Raw genomic sequence first — 21,604 nt, 5'->3', positions numbered from 1 at the left:
CCAGTCCACTCCAGTCAAGTCCTGGACTAGCATATAGGCTGCAAATGCAGGTTTTTGTTGTTTGCTTGCTTCCTTTTCTTACAATAGGACCTCATTCTGCAGGTAGCCCCTTGACATGAATAGGACTATTTATGGAAGTTTGCTTTTATTCAGCCTGAGTAAAGCTGGCAGACTCTGGCACCTTGCAAGGTTTTAACAGTACATTCTATTTCATGCAATATTTGTAGCTGCTACCAGGGAAAGTCTTAAATATTTTATTACCTTGTGAATCAACATTATACTATTTCAATCTGTGTTAAGGATATACAAGATTAAAGCAGCGATAGTCCTCTTTTAACTACATTTTATGATGGTTCCTACTATTTCACGTAATGTATACTAACCTAAACCATATGATGTTGCCAAATAACTGATAAAGATTTCTAAACTAGAGAACTGAATGAACTCGAGAAGTAGAATGAACTTTGGGATTTCATGCACTTAAAATAATGCTGTACAAACATATTTTTCTTTTGTTTCATTGACAGTCATAAGTATTATTAAAATACTCCCCCCTCCTTTTATAGGTATAAAAAAAGAGGTTAAAAAAAAAGTTTTTTCATTTTGCTACTAGCTTAATCATCATTCTAAGTTTGATTAAAAAAAAGGAGGGGGGAGGGGGAACATAAAGCCCCACTGAATTCTCTTGTATTTCCCAGCTACTCCAAAGCACAGGTAGCACAAAAGAAAATACAACAGTGGTCTCAGGAGCAGCTGTAAACATGCTACTGTTGTCAGTGACTAAGAGTTTGGTGGTAGCTTGTTCCTTAAAGTTGGTTCTGTGGCTTCTGTGGCTCAGGTATCCTAAGAGATACCTGAGGAAAAAAAAAGAGGAAGTTCGGAAGTGATTGGACACCTTAAGGCTCATAAAAGTAGGCAAACAGGTGGCTTGATAAGCAGGTTTTCCAGGGAGTTCCTTAGGAAGGGTGTGAAGTCACAGGGAGAGAGACAGGAAAATGGAAACAGTGTTTTCTGCCATCTTTTCTTTCCCATCTTTCATCTTTGGCATCATTGCTGGGGAACAGGATCTCCTTGATTCTGTAGCATAAAAATACATGTCAATGGCTGTTCTCAATGTGAAAGGAAAACACAGGACCTTTCTTTCGGGGGAAAAAACAAGTTTACAGCATACGCATGAGCTCCCTGAGCTCTGGTAGGCTTTGCAGCCACTTATGGGTGTATACCCAAAGGCTGACCTTGTCTGCTGCCATATGCTTGGGTAAAATTGAAGATGGATAGTGGAAGCAGTTCAATCGCCTAAGGAACACATCTCTATTATTCCTGCTTCTTTTTGACTGCCCTCCAGAAATCCAGCCTTCTCTAAGCAGTGTCTCAGGGAACGAACAGATTGCTGAATTTTGCTGTAGATTCGCAAGCATTTGGCAAGATCCATCCCAACCAAAACAGGATCATGTTGTGCAAATAGCAGCCTTTCACATTAGCAGCTCAATTTCCTCCAGTTAGGCTTGCTTTTAGTGAATGGATAGGCTCAAATGAATAATTTCTGGATTATTGGAAATGGTTTTAAAATGGGGCTATTGATAAATTGATGGGTTCAAGAAGCACACATCGTATTTGAGACAGCACTGAGATTTCTTGAGAGTATGTTGTTTTTGAATCCATTCCTGTTACTATGTGAATGCAGACAGACATTTCTTTTGCAGGCACACTTTGAGCCTCTTGATTCCCACATTTTAAGTGAAAAGATTAATTTGCATTTGAAACATGTTAATCAACATTCAGAGTATTTTATAAGCAGTTTCTAATTAAGGAAAACATGCATACATACTGGATCACCAGTATAAAGTAGAAGCCCATATCTATGTGTCAGACTCACAGTACAATGACGTTATTACTTATAATTGCAAAGCTGGATATATGAGACCCAAAGAAGCTTACTGGTTTGCTTACTTTCAAAAAAAAACCCAAACCCCACCAAACCACCAATCTAATTTGAAACTTAAAATCTATGCATCCTTATAAAAAGTTCTATAATTTGAATTTCAATGTCAGATATGTAAAACTCTTCTTTTTGCCTTTGCAATACATGCTTTAGAGTTGGGGTCTTGTGCAGTTCAACAAACTCTGCAAATTGTACAGTAGAATCCCTAATTTCTTCATCCTTTTGGGTAGCACAGGAAGAAAATCTACAGCAGCAACAGCAAACCTGTCAAAAATACAAGGGCTTCATTGATTGATTTAATAGGAAAGTAGAATCTGTAAAATACAGTGCCTCATAAAAGTATCCAAGGCATCCTGTGAGGCAGTGTAACATAACTGGATTATTTTTCCACTAAGTACTACACAGCAGCCTTTCCGCAACTACATTAAGTCCACGATGAAAATCTCCATATAAACAGATATCCAACTGCTGGCTTCTTCAGGAACAGTACACAAAAGGAGAATCTGACCTATATGATTTTTATTGTAGGATTTTTTTAAAAAAAAGTGTGTGTTCTCTTCCATTTCCTACTTGTTGCTAAGATTATTCCTTTTTTGATTTTATTTTCAGAATTATTTTATGTTTTTGGAAAGCTGTGAAATAAATCTCAGCTATTAGAAAATATACATAAAGGAACTTCTGCTAATTCTGTGAAGTTTACTTTGATCATTGAAAATACCAAAGATTTTAGATGCAAAGAAGACATGACTATCAGTATTCCTTGTGCAAACTGATTCAAATCTGTTGTTTGCTTTCAGTAAATGCTAAGTATTGCAAAAGGCAGAAAGATAATGTGCAATGCTGCAGTATAAGGTCACTGCAAGATTTTGGTATGTTTATTACAAAGTGAGTTTGCCATCAGCTGTCAGTCTGGGATTGAACTTTAAAAAAGAAGCCAATTATCAGAGCTTTCCATTAAAGTACCAATGAACATTTTCTGTGCTGCAGCCTCCTGCTGCAGATAAATTTGAATTTAGCACAGAATAATTACATGTATTTAATAGGAAACTAAAACTCTTAAATATTTGCTTTTTCCTTTCCAGGAACCTTTTGTATTTTCTAATTATACTGTACAGGCTATTTGTCAACAGTATGATCTATTGTCTTCAAAAACAAGTTTGAATTGTTTGGCTTATTTAAAAGCAGGTTACTCTGTGTTTTATTCTCCATATACAAAGAATCAGCCTGTCCTTTATGACTTTCACATTTTGTTTTTGTTGTTAGAAGAAAGAAGAAAAGAATGAAGAATTACAATGAGAAATATTTTCTCTTCTCCTTCTTGGATATTGTCCATCTTAAATAGCCAATCATTTATTGCTCTGCATTCTATCTAACAGAGAAGCATAAAGTCGCTCTCTACTTACAGGTTGTATACAGACAAAATAGAGTCATTAAATCTCCTCCTTAGTGAGCTTGAGAGGCAGCAGGAAAATTTGAACCAGGAATGTCTACTGAGAGAAAACGATACTCGAATTTCATGAAAATATTTTCCCAATTTTTCCAAACACAAAGCATGGTCCAATTTTTCCAAGCATGGTTTACATAGCTTTGGAACAAGTATTCAAAATGATTTTTGTTTTGTAGCTTATTGCACACATGTATGAGTGGTCATTCATGCAGATGCAGTTGCTGGCCTGAGACAGCAGAGATATTCAGATTAAATGATTAAAATATTTTTGGGGGTCTAATTTTAAGTTGTAACCGGTCATTTCAATGCCCTTCAACTTCAGTATGTAGTGTCTGAGTCATTTTTCATATCGTCATAGCATTTCACATTAGAACATTATATTGTATTATTTAAACTGGATAGGGAAAAAAGTGGCATGAATGATATGAACACACTTTGGAAGAAGATTTCACTCTCCTGTTATCCCTACGCCTGTTACAGAGCACAAGTATCACAGATATAGCGCAAATGCAGGTACATCGTGTTTGACTCTTCAGTCCACCTGAAGCTCCTTTAAAAAGCAAACAAACAAACAAAAAAGCCCTTTTTCCAGACATCATGTATTCTTTCAGTATTCTTTCAGAACAGACCACTTAAACAAGCAGACAGACTTGATTCTTCATCCTTTTGGGCAGCACTGGAAGAAAATCTACAGCAGCATCAGGAAACCTTTTAAAAACACAAGGCCCTCATTGATTTATAGGAAAATAGCTTTATGAGTCACTGTGTGTTTTACAGATTCTGTCAGAGGCATCCTGTGAAGCAGTGTATCATAACTGGATTTTTTTTCCACTAAGTACTAAACAGCAACCTTCCAACAACTACATTAAGTCCACGATGAAAATCTCTGTATAACCAGATACCAATTGCTGGCTTCTTCAGTAACAGCACCTAAATAAGAGAATCTGATCCATTATTACCCTTTTACACAGCAGGAGTTGGGCTAGGATGGGTGGGTTTGGGGAGTGGTTTCTTTGATGAGAAGATTTTGATCTTTCTGCTTCTGTGTCATTTTGGTAAGTGCAAGAGCGTGCACTTCACAGCTCTATACAGTCATTTTAAAGCAAGCACAAGTGTTGCAATCTCTGCCAGCAGGTGAGGATTAGGGGATGGAAAGGAGCATCTCATTTATATCTATGGTAATTAGCATCACAGGAAAGAATCAGATAAAGTGGGAGAAAAAGGGTATCGTTAACTTCATAAGTGTCTTCATTGAAAATGAAGACAGAAGAATGTTTTGGAAATGCTCATTCATCAGAGGTGTGTGTATGGATTACGTAGCTGTATAGTTCCTATTTTATTTTTCACAACTTGTTCCCAGATTGTGTAGGTGTCTATATTTCACTCTCAATGATCAGTGGGGATTTGGTTGTGTTGTGAATCTTGGTGCTGCTCAGCTGCAGGCAATCTGTGTTGCTGCTTGCAGATGTGTTGATTAAAGCCATTTACATCTTGGCTGACCCATCATGATGGTAAAATATCTGGAAGAGTTTGATTTTTATCCTAGCCATATGGAGATTTTTCTTCTGTGCTCAGATCTGACTAATACAGCTTATGAGTCTTAAAAACAGGCTAAAGGCAGGCTTCCTTTTTTAACTACCATTTCAGTTGAACTACTTTGAGAAAAGCAAACGGATATTAGCGTGTGACTGATATTGAGACAGAACAGTTGTATGATCACTATAAAATAATTCTATTCTAATTCTGTGGTATTCTGTGTAATTCTGTGGAAAGTGGTAGAGTTATTCAAATATTTCTTTACTTCAAAACTTGGAAGACCAGCTTGGAAAATGCTATTACTGGACAAAAGTGTTAATAACTCACCTTCTCCACACATCTGTCTCCAGGCAAGGCAATGAAACATAGCACGTGACAGCAATGGCAATGATTGAATCCTAAAATACAGTGCATTTAAATAGTAATTGTTTATGTGGAACATAAGTTAAGCTCCATTATAGGTCTTCATTATAGCAAGGTGTTTCTTCTGGCTAGATCCCCATAATGAAACGTTAGCTCCTTTGCAACTAGTGAATGACCAGGAATGGAAGAGTTAAAGCAACCCATGAAACCTAATTCTCATAAATTTTGATGCCTCAGAAGCTACCACCCATGGATGAAATTAACGTTTCCAGGGAATGAATATTTTTCACCCTGAGTCTGTCAAAATGAAGGCATCTACGAGTGTACATATTTGGGTTCAAAATTATTATTATTATTGGAGAAAGAGATGTTATCTTTAGATTTTAATTAATCTTCATCTTGGTTAAAAGATAATTAGAGAGGTATTGTGATCTTGTAAAGTATCCCTTGTCTGATTTCTGAAGTACCGCGTAGCTCTCGGAGGCAGGCTGTGATTAGGAAGCAATCCTTTGATTTATTTTGGGTGCTTGCTCGGAGGCAGGGGGAATCATTGGCCGCTTTGCATGTGTATTTGGTGTCCAAGAAAAGGTTTATAAATAGAATAATGTGGCTTGAGAAAATAGAAAAGGTTTGGGGCCCACAAGCCTGTCTTCAGGTCTGAAATGGAAGTATCAGACTTAGGCTTGTACAAGTGTCATTCTGGTAATAGTTTGGGGTCTGTTGAAAAGTGCCTGGGAAGGTCATAGGATTGCTTTATTTAATCTGTTGGAGCAAATGCTTGAAGTAGGTTCAGTGAAGAAGCTGGTTCTCAGTTTTTCTGAAGTTGTCTCACATAACCATGCAGTCGGTTTGGATTTAGGCACCAACTGCCTAAGAAAAGATCCTGTCTTTACCTACCAACCTGATTTTGTTTATGCCCTTTGACCACCACGGTTACAACAGTAGTTCCACTGATAGGCTAACCAGAAGGGTTTTAAAAAGGACATGGCAACTTGTTCAGGTCATATGACCTGAATAGGTCATTCATCTTGCGCCTTTTTTCTGTTCTTGGCCCTTGTTTAACAAACTGAAAATTCCATTTATTTTAATGGAACAATGTAGTGAGTAAAGTGAATAAAAGTTTCTGCTTGATGTGGGATGAACAGAGATTGCTCCTTATTCTCATTACCAGGGAGTTATTTTCTGCACTGGTACAGTTGGTCTTCAAGAGTTACACTCTCAGAAACAGTCTGCTGCAAAGTAGGGGGTTTTTTTGTTTTTTTTTCATCTGAGAGAACAGTATGTGTCTTGGAAAATAGGGAGGTAGCGAGAAAACATCTGTTTCTAAAAGACCCTGAACCTTATCACTTTCAGTGTAAACTGTTAGATGTATTTGTTTCAGTTAGCCCACAAAGAGAAGTAAATTAAAGCATCATAAACGTACAAGAGTGAAAATGCAGTCATGAAACTTGAGAGTAGTAACTTGAGAGTAGTGACTCGGCATCATGGGTACACCAGAATTATGTTCTTTGTTAAGTGATCATGTGCCAGACTGCTGGCTGCGCAGTAGTTCTCACTAGTTCCTGGTAGGTATTTACTGCCCTACAACCCTAATCACTTCATTGCAGCCTGCAGGTGAACAAAATGCTGGAGAATCTGGGCCCTCCTAGTAGAAGATTAAAATACAGATTTAGGGACAAAGTAATTAATGCTCAAATTTAAAAATTGCGATATATTTGCTGATGCTGCACTCATGTTCATCGTCTTTATGTTGTATCTTATAGCACAGTTATTTCCGGCATGGATATATACAATTTTATTTATTTCCAGAATAACATGACTTCTGGGGTGAATTTCTCCTGAATATAGCCATCTCTTCTACTTTTTTCTTGCACATGTAAGGAAAGTTTGGGATTTTTTTTTAATCATTAGATTAGCAATTAGCCCCATGCCTGTCACTTCCTATAAAATTTATAAAAAATTAAGGTCCAATTGGTACAGGCTTATAGGCTTCTGTAATGCATCAGCTCTGTAAGGTAAGGAGCAATGGTTGTACAAAAGACTCACAGAATAAGTTTGCAGGCACAATATCATAACTCAAATCAGAGTATTAATAAATGCTCTCAAAGATAGAAAGGTTTTTTCATGGGACTTTTTCCCCATGAAAAGTCCTTTCTAATTGTCTATTGACTGCTCTTGGCAAAGTTTCTGGGATTTCAAGAAGTCCTTGGGAAACTTACTGATTCCTACTGGCCCTCAGCCACTGAAACTATCTTTAAAGAACAGTAAGGTCAGACACTAACCATATTGAATATTTGGGAACAAAATATACAAATTTGTGATCCTCTATCTTCCTGACAATGTAAAATGACCTTACTAGGTACCGCTGTTTTTGCCTTTGCAAATATGATGCAGTGATCTCATGATTCATTTTCTATAGGAAGAATAACATTTCTCCAGGAGGTTATAGAACAGTCCCCAGTATTGTACGAAAGGCAGTTATAATGGCCATGGGTCAAATCTTGCTTCCTTTACCCACAGTATTTGTTCAGTTTAGCTCAAAAGGATTGCTTATGCATATGTCCGCCCTTCTTCAGCCTTGAGTAGATGCTGTTTTCTCTATTCTTTCATCTTTTGAGCAGAAAATCTGAATTAGGAAGGCTTATCACTTCTGTTGGTTTTTCTTTTTAGTCAAGACTTTTCACAGAATCACAGAATGGTTGAGGTTGGAAGGGACCTCTGGAGATCATCTAGTCCAACCCCCCTGCTCAAGCAGGGTCACCTAGAGCACGTTGCACAGGATCGCATCCAGGCGGGTTTCGAATATCTCCAGAGAAGGAGACTCCACAACCTCTCTGGGCAACCTGTTCCAGTGCTCTGTCACCCTCACAGTGAAGAAGTATTTCCTCATGTTCTGATGGAACTTTGTGTTTCAGTTTGTGCCCATTGCCTCGCGTCCTGTCGCTGGGCACCACTGAAAAGAGTCTGGCCCCATCCTCTCAACACCCTCCCTTCAGATATATGTATACATTGATAAGATCCCCTCTCAGCCTTCTCTTTTCCAGGCTGAACAGGCCCAGCTCTCTCAGCCTTTCCTCAGAAGAGAGATACTCCAGTCCCTTCATCATCTTCGTAGCCCTGCGCTGGACTTGCACCAATAGTGCCACATCCCTCTTGTACTGGGGAGCCCAGAACTGGACACAGTACTCCAGATGTGGCCTCCCCAGGGCTGAGTAGAGGGGGAGGATCACCTCCCTCGACCTGCTGGCAACACTCTTCCTGATGCAGCCCAGGATACCATTGGCCTTCTTGGCCACAAGGGCACATTGCTGCCTCATGCTTAACTTGGTGTTCACCAGCACTCCCAGGTCCTTCTCCCACAGAGCTGCTTTCCAGCAGGTCAACCCCCAACCTGTACTGGTGCATGGGGTTGTTCCTCCCTAGGTGCAGGACCCTGCCCTTGCCTTTGTTGAACTTCATGAGGTTCCTCTCCACCCAGCTCTCCAGCCTGTCCAGGTCTCTCTGAATGGCAGCACAGCTCTCTGGGGTATCCTCCACTCCTCCCAGTTTTGTATCGTCAGCAAACTTGCTGAGGGAGCACTCTGTCCCTTCATTCAGGTCATTGATGAAGAAGTTGAACAAGACTGGACTCAGTACTGACCCCTGGGGGACACCGCTAGCTACAGGCCTCCAACTAGGCTCTGTGCCACTGATCACAACTCTCTGAGCTCTGCCATTCAGCCAGTTCTCAATCCACCTCACTGTCCGCTCATCTAACCCACACTTCCTGAGCTTGTCGTCTATGAGGATGTTATGGGAGACAGTGTTGAAAGCCTTGCTTGAAGTCAAGGGAGACAACATCCACTGCTCTCCCCTCATCTACCCAGCCAGTCATTCCATCGCAGAAGGCTATCAGATTGGTTAGGCATGATTTCCCCTTGGTGAAGCCATGCTGACTACTCCTGATCACCTTCTTGTCCTCCACATGCTTGGAGATGGCCTCCAGGATGAGCTGCTCCATCACCTTTCCAGGGATGCAGGTGAGGCTGACTGGCCTGTAGTTCCCTGGGTCCTCCTTCTTGCCCTTTTTGAAGGCTGGGGTGACATTGGCTTTCTTCCAGTCCTCAGGCACCTCTCCTGTTCTCCATGACCTTTCAAAGATGATGGAGAGTTGGCTTAGCAATAACATCTGCCAGCTCCCTGAGCACTCGTGGGTGCATCCCATCAGGGCCCATGGATTTGTGGGTGTCAAGTTTGCTTAAATGATCTCTAACCTGATCCTCCTCCACCAAGGGAAAGTCTTCCTTTCTCCCATCTTTCTCTCTTGCCTCCAGGGTCTGGGGTTCCTGAGGGCTGGCCTGAGCAGTAAAGACTGAAGCAGAGAAGGCATTCAGTAACTCTGCCTTCTCTGCATCCTTCGTCACCAGGGCACCCACCCCATTCAGCAAAGGGCCCACATTTTCCCTAGTCTTCCTCTTGCTACTGATGTATTTGAAGTATTTGTATTTTGTTTTAATTTTTTTCTCTTAATCAAGACTTTATGGTTCCCACCTTTCAGCATACAGCTTTGACTGTCACATTTAGAACCACAAGCATTATGCCAGTGCACAGAATTCATTTTTCTCCTGTCTTGTACTGCTTCAATGACTCCAGTCTTAATTCTGCTTAAAAAAAGGATTTTCCTAAGTATTACATGAACACATACACTCCTTTGTTGCTTGATGTGACAAGTGGAGAGAAATGCTTTTCCATAGGCTCTTTATTCCAGCCTGTTTAAATAGAGAGTGATTTAGTGCCGTAACACTGGTATAGAACCATGTTTGATGCAGGTCCTATAAATATCCAATAATTGTTTCATTTCGGGCTCCATCAATTCTTTGTCTTTTTTTGAAAATGGGGCTATTTCAGTTTCAATGAAAATTATTTGAATAAAATTAAAAAACCTCAAAGATTCTTTTAATGGAATTAAGTATTTATACTTTTAATCTAAAAGTGGTTTAATAATTAAAAAAAGTTTTTATGGTATATTCTAGTGGAAAAGGGAAAAAAAGTTGAATTGAGAAGCAAACATTTAAATGTTATAAAATCTGAACATTCTGAGATATGATTTTCAAAAAATCCTTTTCTAAAATTGCTTTTTGTTGTATTGTTTGAAAATGAGTATTAATTGTTGGAATTTCTCATAGAAATGCAACTGAGTTTTAAGCAGTCCTATTTACAGCTAGATAATTAAGACCAACACAGAACTCTGTCAAGTGAAAAGTTATCTCAAGTCACATTTGTATTGTGTTTTAAGCAACTTAATGGAATTTTCACAGCCAATATCTGTGTGTGCTGTTTTGAAACATGTGATGAGGTACTTGTTTAGTATAAAACTCATAATAATGCCCCTTATAGCAAGGCTTTGAAATTGAAATTGATGACTTTCCAGTATCGGGGTTTTACCTCATAACACTAACCTCCTCTCTTGCAAAATTAAATGTCTCATTGGTCTGTTGTTCTTTTTTAATTAGCATTCAAAATATCTGTTTTTTTCCCCCCACACTTTGGCAAATGTAATGCAATTAATATTTGTTTCATTAAGGGCTGCGATTGAACACTAAGTGTTGTGATATAACTTCTGGAAGCACAAATTCCTCGGGATGATTATGGGGTGATACAGCCGTCTCATAATTTGGCTATTCCACAATAAAATAAAGCACCAGGGTATAAAGCATTGCAGCTTCCTTGCTGAGTGACTTGCACAAACAAGCTCTGTTGTTAATTCTTAGCTGGTTCGAATCTTGGAGATTAGCAACTGTGAAGAGAAGAGTTGAAATATTCTTGCTGTGTTAAGGAAGTCTCAAAATCCCTCTACAGAAAAAAGCTTACCTTACAGGACAACCTGTTCATACAGTTCATTGCATAGGAGGGAAGGAATATCACTTTGGCATGTAGACAAAGCCAAAAGATTTGCAGTCTCCAACAAAAACAAGCTGAGGCAATGATGTTGTTGTAAATATTTTTTTCATTTTTTTTTTTTTTTTTTAGCATAAAAATGCTTCCAGCTCTCTTTTTCCTTGCTGGTGCCCACCAAATAGTCTTCTAAGCTGGGGATAAAATTGAAGTCACTGTCCAGTGCAGTTATTTTAGTATGCACTTCCCATATATTTCTATTTCTAGCATGATTGTATGTTAGCAAGCAACAACACCATGGTGATCTCTCTCATTTTAATATCATTCAATTTTCCTACGTTTAAGTTCGGTCTGCTAGTATCAGGCCCACAGCGCTATACCTTAGTGTTCATATCCTTATTTTGGTAGGTTATTATAATACTAGTAAGGTTTTCATGGAACTTCATTCTTAGTTTAAATTCACATGTATTTAGTATGACAGGAGCATTAACTATAATATTAATGCAATTTTATTCTCGAGTTTTTTTGGCCACCTAGCCTCAACTAGTTTGTTAAAGCAAGAAGTAAGGTTGAATTTATTAACCTAGGGGATATCAAATGAACATTCCTACTCTATGTGATTGCAGTTTTATGGTCATGACTTTTTCCATTTTAGAACCGTAGTCTTTTTAACTTGGTAGATGTTACAGTACATGTGAAATAATATAAAACATTATAAGGTGCAACATCAAGCAGACAATAAAAATAAAAATGTCAAATAATACCTTCATTTACACATCAAGTCAGTCATTCTTTTCCAATTTATCTTTTGTTTGAAGATGAATTCTGCTGTCATCATGGGAATGCCATATATCCCAGAAGACATTTGGTTTAGATGCAAGGGACGGTTCTCCAGCCTTCTACTCTTTGTTCTTATTCTTTCCATTTGTTCAGTCCAGTCTCACTGCTTTCCAAGCTCCTTCCAGCCTCAAAAGGCTCTCACTCCCATGTCAGCTCCAGAGCTTTAATATTGTAATTTCACAGGTAGATAAGTAGGATACAGGGGGGTGACATTTAATATAGTTTAAGCTTACCCCAGCCTTGTGCAAAATACTTATTGGGAACAGACCCAGACCCATCGTAACCCTGAAGCGTGGGCATTGCTTGAGAGATCACTAGCTGTCCTCAGCCAAAGCCATGCCAGGGACAATTCTAACAATAAGTCAAATTTGTTTGGTTTAACATTAAGATGGTCAAGTTCGGGTGCCCTGGAAGATTCATTAGCAGTGCTTAATTTATTAATAGAGGCAAAGCCAAAGAAGTGAACTGCTTTGATCCTATAAAAGTCAGAGAGAGGTAGAATTTGAATTTGTGTTCTTAGCTCCTAGTCCTGGACTAACTCCTTCAGATAATACTGCTTTTTTTGTTCATGATAAATAGAAAGTCTGTTTGATTAGTAGTTCAGGCATGTGCATTTTAAGAGACTATATAGGATGTGAAATGAAGTGTACTGTCCTTACACACGCTTCCTCAAATAATGTTTAAGCTCTCCTGTCTGGCTGGAATTTGTTACCTAAGTTGGATACAGTAAAGGATTTCATCCCCCCCCCCTTGCCCCACCTCGTGCACTTGTTAATGTGATTTATAATAGGAGTTTGCATATGGCGTATTCTATAGGTCTTCAGAAAACTTGTGTGCAATTTTTTTTTTCCTTCTGTGTGCAAGAACAGTATGATCAATCCCAAATCACAAATACTGAAGAAATGCCCCATGTAAATACCCCAGCCCAGGTGAAGGATAATGTTGCACCAGCGACTATGTCACGCTTGCCTTTGCTCCAGACTTGGGTAGTGTATGCATGGCTCACTTTTGCTATTTTAAGCAACCATAAAAGTTTGAAAGAAAAGAAAAAAGTCTTTTAAGTGGGCTGTCTGTGTGTTGTTAAGGACACAGTCTGGAAGCCTGTTATATGTTACCGAATCGTGCACAGGGACCCAAAAGCGTGGGTTACAGAGCTCGTCTACAAAGTAGCTTCCAAATAGCTTCAGTGCTGTGAAGTATTTCCCACCGTAGGCGAGCTGCGTACTCATCATCCCCCAAGATGAGGTTATTTTTGCACTGCATTTTCTGTGCTGAGGGCAGAATGACGGGAAGGAGAAGCAATTAGGACTGAGCTGTTTGTGCCAGTACAGGGGCTGCTGCTGAACGTGCGTTTCCAGACAGGCATATCAGGCTGCTCTGAGGGTGTTTAAGAACTGCAGTCACCAGTGAGAAAAGATACTAGCCACCAATAGAAATGCTTCCTGCAGTTCCCTTAAATATTCACCTAACAACGTGAATCACATATGGCATTTTTGTCAGCTTGAGCAGCTGCTCTCCTTGGCTTGTTTTGCCTTTATTGGATCATCTGCAGCAAACACAGTGCTCAGGAGAGCCCGTTGGTACCACAGCGCTCTTCATTTACAATAGTAATCTGTGTCTCCTGTCACATTTGCCTTTGCTAGAATGTAGCAGGAGTTTGCAGAAGTCACCCAGACTCAAGAGAAAACAACTTATGCTGAGCATTGCTTAGGTAGAAACATAAAAAATGTATATTTCTGAAATATGTAGTTCTGACATTCCGTCACTTTACATAGACGTCATTGTGTAAACAATGCTGTACGGAGTCCTTTCTCTGCTAAATACAATTAGTCGGTATGTAATTACCAAGAGTAAGAAGAGTTGCACCTGCTATTTTTGGTATTGTTGATGATAAGCATAGCATTTATGAAGAAAGAACTATAGTGGAGTTAAAATCCATAAGTATCTATACAAAAAATAGTATTAACTTCTTCCCTGAGAGTTTCCTAACAAGTACAAGCATAGAGAGTCTTGTGGGTTCTTCAGAGCCATGCAACTCTGGAAGGGCACTTTAGCCAAGTTGCCAATACTTAAAATAACAAAACAAATTGTGAAGGGCAATGTCAAAATTTTGTATGTAAAAGTGGTGAGACGCATCTCAGTGCAAGCTATGTTGTCATGCTGCGTGTCTGCTGGCAACTGAGGCAGACAGCAGAAGCAAAACAGCAGGCGAGCTGCTGTGGTTTATCATGCCACCCCTCCCACTTCTGAAATGAAGCTGCAGCCATAGCCTGTGCCCTACTGCTGCTGCAAGTTGACCTGACCAAACCCATATGCTGTTTGATCTCGTCCGTCTCCCCTTCCCACCTCCTTGTGCAAACCCGGGGGGATCCTTCAGCCTCGGGAAACGTGCTGCTCCTTGTTGAATGCCAGTGCCTGAGCACTCACGTACAGGCTGGCTGTGGCTCTGGCCTGCAATGCCCATAGCGTCTCTTATACGTTTTTTACAGAGAGTGAGCTATATTGGAGCTGACTGTCAGAGATCTGTGATTTTTCAGATTTTCTCATGGATACAAACAAAAAAGGAATGTGGTGTGTACAGATGTAGAAACAAGTTGTTTGTATGATTAATAAATGACATCTAAGTCTATTTTAGCCTGAATAAATGGCACTGAAAGGAGTAACAGAGTCCATACAGGGTCTGTTACAGGTCAGGAATACTTGCATCCTCAACTCTTCTCAGTTTTTCCCAAGGGGAAAAGACTGACACTTCACTTTTATGGGAGAGAATCTTAATGCTGCTTTCTAGATTGTAGTGACAAGCTGTTGCATCTTTTTTTTTTTTTTTTGCTATGAATTATCTGCAAACTCAATGGGATTCAGAAACTCCATAAAATTTCTTTTCAGAACTGTGAACACAATGAAGACAGTGATAGAAAACATCCTTTTCAAACAAGGCTACGCTTTATCTCATGGCAAAGCATTGTTGATACAGTTGTCTCTATATGATTTTACCTACAAGGTAAGATTCAAGTGACCTGGTAGACCCAGGAATATCCAAATATATCCTCAGTGGTCTGCTGCATCACCTGAGCTTTCATAAATTAATTTCCTATTGCAACAACCAAGAATCAGTTGGTACCAAGTTCATATAAGCCCAAAACATATAGTTCTTTGCCATGCTAGGACATACGTATATTTGGGGGGAAAATTTAGTGCAGAGTGGTTTTAAGATTTCAATGAGCTGTTACAAAAAGTAGTTTGCTGTGGACTGTGAAATGTTGTTACTAGTCAAAAACAATTGAAGCTGTGTTTATGTATTTGCAAATGCGTTCTGCATTAACATTCACAAATAGTCATCTGGTATTTGTGTATATAAGGTCTCTATAATTAATTTCTTTATTTTTTGTGCTTGCTGTATTCACACCTGCAACTTTGCAGACATAACATGTAATAGACAAATAAAACGGTTATCTATCTGCCTGATAAATAGTAAAATTTTATGTAGTATTTATAGTGTCTGCATACCTCACCTGCACTCTGTTCACTCACATTTCTTTTAGTCCTAAAGTGGTATTCCATTACTCTGTATCTTAAACCTCTGTAAGATACATGTAATACTGTGCTATATGACTCAGTTTCTTCAAATCTAATACTACTAAATCTGGTAAAAGGCAGTAGTGAACCATCTTCATGTTTTCTGACATTTCAAGCCACTAGGTCGATTCTGAGTGAAAATATCTTTCTTTTAGCAGTCTGCCTCAATAATATTTCTTTCTTCTGCTGGTGTAGCATCTTTCATCCTCAAATTGCTCAAATTCAGTTTATCAAAGCTTTCATTGCTCCCAAATGGAAAACTACCTATCATTCAGTATATGGTAACTCATCAGGATTTTAAATTTTTATTTTACACAGGAAAAGCTATTTTGTGTGTTTTGGGTTTTTTTGAAGACCTTCCAAATGTACTAATTAAATCATTTTCTTCTACATAATTAGGCTTGCGTTTACCAACCAAGTTCAGTTTTGCAACTAGAAAGATCTGAGAATAGTCTCAACGAGAATTAAAAAAAAATTGTTTGGATTTTTCATAAAAAGATGTGCATGCGAAGAGTTCAGACACCTGCCGCATTATTATTTTGATGCAAATAAATAACACTCCATGCATCAAATCCCGCAAAAGGCACCTGGAGCAGTTTGTTTGCCTCCACGTGGGGGGTCCAGCGGCGAGAGTATGCTGCCACGTGCACGTGCTTGTAGCGGCAGGAGAGGAGCTCCGTGCAAAGCTGTGGAGGAGCTTCCCTTGCAGGAACATTTCTTCAGATGAGGGGAGGCACTAGCTGCAATCGTTTCTAGTACCTTACTGTTACAGCCTCTTTCCCTGCTCCGTGCACCGGGGCAGCTGAGCAGTAGATAGTGCCTGAAGGCATCTGTGTTTGCGAGAGGAGTCACGCTGGAACAGAGCTGTGGGAAATGCTGACGTGGCTCTGGAAGGAAAATAAGGTGGCAACCAGGTGAGCTTAGAGATGGGACTGGTCCATTCATGAACAATTTGTATTCATTCTGCCTTTGAAAGAATGACCAAATGTTGCCTTTGATCCCCTTTAATTATATGTAAAACTTAAAAAAAAATCTATACAATTCTCCAATATTGAAAATAATTATTTGGTTGTTTCCATAATCTATAGCTACACTTTGGTAAAAATCATATGTTTCATATCTGCAAATATCTCCTATTTCTTTTAAATCTAAGTATGTATTTTTTAAGTATTATGACATGCTATGAAAACAGAACTCAGTGGAGTCTTCCCATTTATTTTGGTAAGATTTGGAGGATGCCCGCTGTAAGGAGATTGTCTTTCATTTTGTTAATTCTTTTTCTCTTCAGTTGATCATTTTCTCCAAGACTGTGCAGAATTATTTTATAATTCCAACATCTTGTGCTGCCTTGGGGAATTTATTTATTTATTTTTACTCTTTTAAAGTATAACAAAAAAAATTAAAAATCACATGAAAAGCACTCCAAAAATGCTACCTGACTGGAAATTGCCTTTGTTGTTTGACATGTTTCTCGTGAGTGTGTACGTGTTTGCATTGTATATAAAACCAGGCTCAAACTCTCTTAAATTTCACCAGCTCAATCACCGTGGGCAACAGACCGTGTGTGCTTATGTATCTTCTGCTTGGCTTACCGCTTGATACTTTTGATCAGATGCAGCATTTCATTCCAATATCACAGATGACAGAATAAAATGCAGAATGCATTTCTGCAAATGTCAAAAAGGTCACAGAAAGAGAGAAGGATAGATACAGGATTGTTCATGTTTTAGTTTCCTGAAAAATCAGAAATAATTATTATGTACAAAACCTTCATGGCTTCTTTAACCTTGTATTTGCAATATTTGATTTTTTTTTGTTAAAAATTTATTTAAAATAGAAGGAGAATATAAAAATATTCTCTTCAAAACTATTCTGCTTTATTCTCCTATTTACATAGCAATTTTCATCCCCCCACCCCCTCTTTCTTTTAATCTGTCCTTATGGATTTCTGGGAATTACAGGAATCTTTCAGAGGTTGATCAGAAAAATAAAGTTTGTCCCTGGTTTCTGCCTACCAACACAATTCACTTTTAAAAAAGAAGAAAATACTCTCTTATTTTTGTGTTTGAAAGGTTCAGCAGACCTGTAAAGGCGTAAGTAAGTTGTACCAAAATATATGTAGGGTCAACATCTCTCGAGTCTTCTGGTCTACTATGTTTAAAAAAAGGGAGAAGAAGATAATTCTAGCTTTTGCCTATAATTTTTCTGCAGATTGCACTACTTTCAAAAATAGTGTAGTATGCTAAAGAGTAACACTGAAATATTGGTGTTAGTGCCTTAAAATCTTCGCTTTGATCTTGTTCAAATTACTTAGTTAAAGTAAGAAACCAATACTCTCTGTTTCTTTTCCCCTGTTTTCAGCCAGTTTTCATTTCTAACAACTTCCTTTCTTTCAGCCTTCCACAGCCATTTTATCATCAGAGTTATGGCTGGATTATTGCACAAGCAAAATAAATGAATCCCAAATGCTCTTTCATTGAGTCTTCCCAGTGAGCAAGGCTGCTATTCTGATTGTTCTATATGTCAAAAATAGAAGCCTTTTTGCATTTGGAATATGTATTTTGATCCATAGACATATGTTACAGATGTCATTTTCAAAAATTAAATATTTGTATTTGGTCAGTGTAATCCTATCAGTCTGCACATTTGGTAGTCCATCTTCAAGAATGGACAAGAATGAGAGCACAAGAGAGAGCTGTTGAATTGAAATAGTGAAACATTTATTGAAATGGAATTAAAATTGAAATAATGAAGGTCACGTTTGTGAACCTGATCACCTGAAGACCTTTGTTTGTTTGTTTAATTTAAAATAAAAAAAAAATTCATGAGTCATTGATGTTTTAGTGCTTCATGGTATGAAATTTATCTTAACATGGTTAATCTCATTTTTAAAGAGCTAAAGACAATATTTATCCTTTTCTTTTTCTAGTTCTGTGTAAGACCAATTCTTCACTTGCACATATATATATTCTACTGTTTTAACTCCATTGGCTTTGGTGGAATTACACCCGAATATCTTGTTTTTAAGCTGAGAACAATGAGACTCACTTAATTTGGCATGCTGATGTGTGTAGAAACTAGAGTTTAGGTTTTAGATCTCGGTGGCAAAGCAAGAAAATGTGCCTCGCTAAGACTGGAGTTTTGAGTGAGACAGCGTGGCCAGTCTCGCACACAAAACTGGAGTTTGAAAGTAGCCAGAAACACCCTCCCATTTCCCAGGAGTCATTAATAGGAGTTGAACAACTGCAATTGCTGTTAGCTGTAGGGAGAATAATGCTAAAAGTTACAATGTTTGAAATACATGAAGGATACTTGTATGGATGTAATTTAAATGGCTTTTCAACTTTCCTGTGCTTGGAATTCTTTTGAAAAGCAAAAGAAATCTTCCTGTCAGCATTAACTTCATATTACATGGGTCTGTGGTGTTTTGTTTGTTTGTTGTTAAAGCAAAGACATTTTTTTCTAATTACTTGTGGCAGCAGAAATGTTTCCTTAGCATAGGAAGCCATTGTTTGGCTTGAGAAAAGAGGAAATTTTAATAACATTTACATGGAACAGTTACAGTTTGAATAATTCTCAAAAAAAAAAAAAAAAAAAAAGCCACAGATATATGTAAGCTATGTTTTTCTTCCAGATATGTCCCGTCATCATTTTAATATAGATATTACTTCTATTTTTATTCTTATGGGGAAAATAGAAGAACATAGCAAACAATTTCAGAATAGCGTATCATTTAATTAGCTTGTGCAGTAGCCTCAAGTATTCTTAGGACTACAGCATATGATTTAATGTAACTTCTCAGCATTTTTGAGCAATTCTGCTGGTGCAGGCCTCTATGTTGAGTTATAACTTTGGTTCCATAAGCCTCCTCTATTGCACTCTTGAAGCAGGTGAATTTTTATTATTGTTCTCTTTGTAAATACTTCTGAGCTCTGAGTAAGAGTGTAGTATACCCAGACCTGTGCGTACATATGTATCTGCACAACATTTATGGAAGATATTCAGTTTACACTGGGGATTTGTGATCATGAATTCCCAACTTTGTTCTATGTCAATATGTTGCAATTTTGGGGATGGCAAATAGTAAATCAGAACCGATTTTTTTATTCTGTAATTAATATAAAGAGATGCAAGCATTCTTCCCTTTAGCGTTATTAGGTAATAATCAGGCATCCTAGTGTTTTGTTTTGTGTTTTTTTTTCTCTGCTATTCAGTCACTGGCTTCTTGCAACATGTAATTTGTACTGAAGAGCGGGAAGAGGACTGAATAACAGCAAGCTATGTCTACTTGAGGTTGCAGCTTCCTAATTTTGTAAAGTTTTGAATTCTCAAAGGAGATAATAACGTAAGGGAGTAGTTTTCAGACAAAGTTAAAAATGACTAAAATATTAATTAGTTTCTGAAGTTAGGTTAGTCTGTCTGGCAAAAATAGTAATTTCAGGAAGAGATTTTAATGTAATCAGATGTAATGCAATCATGAATGTCTTGCTTGGGTTTCATCAGACAGCAGCATGTCTGGGGTCTGCCTAGAAGTAGGCTGTTAGCACGGGCTATTTTGGAGCGCTGCAACTGTGCGAGATGAGCCTGAAGGAAGGCTCTGCCTGTCGGTCAGAGGCTGCCTCTGCAATCGGCCTGGGCATGCTTCACAGAGGCAGAGCCGGTTTTAATGCGTCAGAAAGCAAGGATTGGAGAGAATAATGCTCTCCAGTACTTTGATGTTTACTGATCATAATCAGGCTAGCGGAGATTATTTCTTATCTGAACGTCTTTCTTTTTTATTTAATTTAAGAGCAATTATTGTGCTTCTCTTGAAACAATTACTGTATGAAAGCTTTTGGTTTAAAGGAATAAGCATCTTGATTGGGAGCTCCTCACAGCAGGGTTAGTGCCATCTTTTGTGTCTCAAAAGCACTTACCACAACAGGGCTCAGCAATGCACTGATTGGGCTTGAAACACAAGCTGCTCTTCCCTATCCTGCTTGGAGTGTTTTGGCGCTACTGAAGTAGGAAAATGTTGCTGCTTCCCAATACGGGATATCTGTATTTTAACGATGAGGAATTTGGCATAGCTAGTTTAGCTCTGTATGCTCTCTCGCACTGTGGCTGTTTAGATTGTGCATGCTTTAAAGAAAGAGAATCCGTGTTAGTACATGCCTGGTCCGGGGCATGTAATTCGTGTCGCTTTACCAAGCTCTCCATTGCTGGAGAGCTGCAACAAAAAAACCCTCAGCAAATGTATTTCCCTCGTGGAGAAAGTTTAGGAATTGCATACCTTTCAATTACTCAATTGGCCCAAAAAGGCCAGAAGGCAAGTTAAAAGAGCTCCAACGACGTATGCTCATGGTAGAGCTGCGGTCCAGTGATTTCTGGTTCTCTAGCAGCTCTCAATTACATCTTACAGCTTTTCCTTTGTTTTGAAAATGTCTACACTACAGTGTCGCAAAAATGCTGGTTAGCATGGGCTGGCATAGATTTAACATTTGTATAGTTATTCCATAAATATTTATTTCAACCTTCTCATATTTGGATATTCTGTCAAGAAAACTTTTTCATAAAACGTAGTAGATTTAAGAAAACTTGCCATTCATTTCAAGTTAATTGGCAGTAAATTAGATTTGAGTCAAAATGACAAAAAGCATAGCGTAGACCTCTTCTCATGAGTCTTCCAGCTGTGGAGAAATGTTTCAGTAATTTGTGAAGTCTAATATCATAAGGTGGGTTATGGGAGCTTCCTAATAGATCAGGAGTATAAATGAAAAAAGAAGCGGGAGGGCCTCAACCCTCCTCAGTCCCCCTGCCCCCAAAAGAGGATATAGAAATGAATGAGCAAGCAGAAACTACTTTCATTTTTTGCCTGAATTAAAGGAAATTTGATCAAAAATGTCCCACAATAAAATTTCCTGTATCGTGGCTGAGCTGCAGTAGTTTTACAGTGATGAACGTTTGCTGGGCCAAATTTGAATCTTGGGACTTCGTTCCGTGGGCCCTCCAGAAAAGTTAAAAACTTCCTACCATGCACTGTGATG

General features: G+C 38.5%; 1 protein-coding gene across 1 annotated transcript in view; it reads left to right on the top strand.

Annotated features, from left to right (window-relative positions):
- The window catches only part of CNTNAP2 (contactin associated protein 2), a 1,164,397-nt gene that overhangs the window by 440,170 nt on the left and 702,623 nt on the right, over positions 1–21,604 (top strand). The window lies entirely within an intron of this gene.

This window comes from Apteryx mantelli, chromosome 2 (assembly GCF_036417845.1).
Source record: "Apteryx mantelli isolate bAptMan1 chromosome 2, bAptMan1.hap1, whole genome shotgun sequence".
In the NCBI taxonomy this organism is placed as follows: Eukaryota; Metazoa; Chordata; class Aves; order Apterygiformes; family Apterygidae; genus Apteryx; species Apteryx mantelli.
Note: the sequence above shows the minus strand (reverse complement) of the source record. Positions and strands in the feature narration are given on the sequence as shown.